General features: G+C 37.5%; 1 protein-coding gene across 2 annotated transcripts in view; it reads left to right on the top strand.

Moving 5' to 3' along the window:
* Window positions 1–3,140, top strand: part of LOC107551287 (schwannomin-interacting protein 1-like) — an 87,858-nt gene that overhangs the window by 77,392 nt on the left and 7,326 nt on the right. The gene's annotated exons all lie outside the window — the stretch shown is intronic.

The following is a 3,140-nucleotide window of genomic DNA, read 5'->3' as shown; positions in this document are numbered from 1 at the left end:
TGACTTGCTGGCTACATGAGCAACTGACGACATACAGTAAATAGTCCTAATCAAAATGGAACCTTACATGACGACTTTTTAAACTGGTACTAATCTTTCTGTCTGATCTACATAAAAACACTATTTGTGCATTAAAACTGGAATGCGTAGCTGCATTATTTTTGATCTGTTCTGATCCGAGCACATGCACCACAATTTCCTTTTGCACGGTAAACAGACAGTGGAAAGCAATTAAGACAGATATTAATGCATTTCCACTCAAAGTGAACATCCAAATGCTCAGCTTGATTAAGGTGACCTTGTTGAGCGCTCTGCTTTTCACTCAAAAACTGTTTTAAGTGCTTCTGCAGACAGAAGATTAAAGTTGTGATGTAAGGCAAGTAGCGACAGAAATGTGCTTCTGTATTCTTACTGAAATGGGTTTTCAAAAAAGAAAAAAAGTAGGGTTCAGAGGGTGGGGACTTGAGGCTTGAGGTTGAATTTGAGAAAGTTTAAGCAGGGTTTAAGCAGACTAAATGACTGGAGAAGTCCAGCATACATCACCAGAGAAAAGACTGCAAGCTCTAGTTATAACATTTTAATTAAAATTACAAACTGAAAGGGGAAAAAAAGACAGAAATGCATGGATAAATCATTCATGACAAGATGCATTTTGAAAATAGATATGGTGAATTTCCATTAATGCTGATTTTAAGATCTAATTTCAAAGCATATTTAATGTTGATGTTTTTGAATGTTATGTGAGTGCATTGTTCTAGTAGGGTCTACAAAGGTTCAGTAGAGGCTGATGAGGCATGATTTTCATGAACTACAGGAATACTGATATTTAATATCACAGTACACTCCACTCTGTATGCAACAGCTCTAAACAGGTCATTAGCGTAGATTAATGTATATTTCAGCCAAAAATGGTGAGTTTCTGTAAATGAAAAAAAGAAGCTGAAGCATAAAGCATTGCGTCTCATCAAGAAACAGACTGAGAACTGGTCTGGATCAGCATGCACTCACAAATAATTTGGTGTAGAAACTAGGTGATCATAAAGCTTCATAATGGGCAGGCTTTGATAGCTGGATGATGTGTTTGAGCTGTAAGTGTTCAGTCATGGTCACATATTTACTGATTCACCAGCGACACGATCAGCGAGCCATACATAATACAAATCATCTACATAATATATATATATATTGCATATAGGCAATGTGTCATTAAATATTTATAAATCATGATTTAATGAACAGCTTTATCATCAGATTTGAAACAAATATGAACAATGAAGCAAAAAATGTGAATGCAGTAATTTCAACAGATTCATTCATGTATAGCTACCCAGAGGCAATGTAACTTATACGCTTTTAATTGTTCACAATTGCTTGTTTTTGCTAACTCCTTGTTCAAAACCCTTTTTAAAAAATAGACAATAAAAGCACATTGACATATATTAAAGGGGTCATATGATGTTGCTAAAAAGAACATTATGTTGTGTATTTGGTGTAATGAAATGTGTTTATGCGGTTTAAGGTTCAAAAAACACATTATTTTCCACATACTGTAAAACCATGTCTGCATTTGTGATCGGAGAAATGACAAACAACAAGCGCTACTCTACACTGCCCAAAAAACTCGCGTTTGAATCATCAGTGGCAAATTCTTTAAATATAAAAAACTTACTTACAGTCTGTGAGTCAGAACAGCCGGCATTGTAGTCTACTCTACCAGGATCAGGAAATGGTCCTCCATAACATGCGCTGGACACATCGGAATATTTGGGTTAAACTGTTCAGGAACAGTGTTGTAAATACAACTTAACCACTGATTTCTAGTCGTGTCCTCTTTTGGAAGACCAAACAAAGTAGTTTCGCTTTCACAACGAAACACAGCGTCACACACCACGGCCTTGAGTGAACGGAGGCCGGTGGGCTTGCGGCAACCACATGTGACGCTTCGTCCACGGTGAAAGTCGATCCGGCGATCCACAGTGTGAAGTTGATGTATTCCCTCAGCGACCAGCACGGATCAGCTCCAGGCATGACGAAGCAGATATCGTCCTCTTTTGGAAGGCCAAACAATGAATGTCAAGTTGGGGCAAGTTAAAGTGTAAGAAAGTTGCGCACATCCCACAAACCCACACAGGGCTCAGGTGCAGGACAAAAAAAAGTCAAACTATAGCAAAAATACAAATGTAAGTAATAAATTATCCAGTGTGCGGACAATACGTTTGTATTTTTGCTATAAGTTGGGGCAAGTTGTCACATTCTGTGGACTCTTTACTCTTTATTTTATTTATTTATTAATTTATTTATTTATTTTGCTTTTGAACACAAAAATGATCTTTGCTATGATCTCCCATTCATCATCATAGACGTTTACCCATCTGTGACGACTTCTCAGAACCCCAGGAAAATTAAAAGGGTCAATAAGCGGAAGTTGTCACATTTTATATCTTGACAACTTTTCTGTTTAAAATCCTTTAAATGGAATATAATACACTATAATACAGACATTGTTGTGACAGAAATTACTTTTGAAAACAAATCCATAGTGTGTGATAATGTGCTCAGGAATGTCTCTCTTCTTTCTACTGCCGATGCTTTACAAATCATACTTATAGATGTTTTATTATTTATAATAATGAGTCTGTTCTCCAGCAGGGAGTCTGAGGACCGAAACTGTGATGTAATTTGTATTATTATTATTATTAATGTGGTGACATTACACAATATGTATAGGCCTCTTCACCTTCTGACTTCTCTCCCCACTCTGTTTTATGAAAAATAATGTTGACAGTGTTCTGACAGACTGAGGAAAGGCTGGTTTTCTATTCATAAGTTAGTGACTTTGCTCTGAAAAGCGCTAGCTGTGACTGTACTGTGTTCTCAGATGTTTTACTGCAGTATGTGTACTTCCATTGTAATAGCTGTGCAGTACTGTAGCTCACTGCTGATCTGAAGGAGTTTTATTCATGATTGTTAGGCACTGAAACACAAAGCCCACACATCCTGTTCAGGTGAAAGAGCTCGGAGGAAGTGTGTGTTACTCTGCCAGGAGTTCAGGAAGGAAGTCCCATGTGACGTCACTGAACTGTGTGTGTGTGTGTGTGTGTGTGTGTGTGAGAGTGAGTGTGTGTGTGTGTGTGTGTGTG

The sequence above is a fragment of the Sinocyclocheilus grahami genome, unplaced genomic scaffold (assembly GCF_001515645.1).
Source record: "Sinocyclocheilus grahami isolate Dianchi unplaced genomic scaffold, SAMN03320097.WGS_v1.1 scaffold419.1, whole genome shotgun sequence".
Classification (NCBI taxonomy): domain Eukaryota; kingdom Metazoa; phylum Chordata; class Actinopteri; order Cypriniformes; family Cyprinidae; genus Sinocyclocheilus; species Sinocyclocheilus grahami.
Note: the sequence above shows the minus strand (reverse complement) of the source record. Positions and strands in the feature narration are given on the sequence as shown.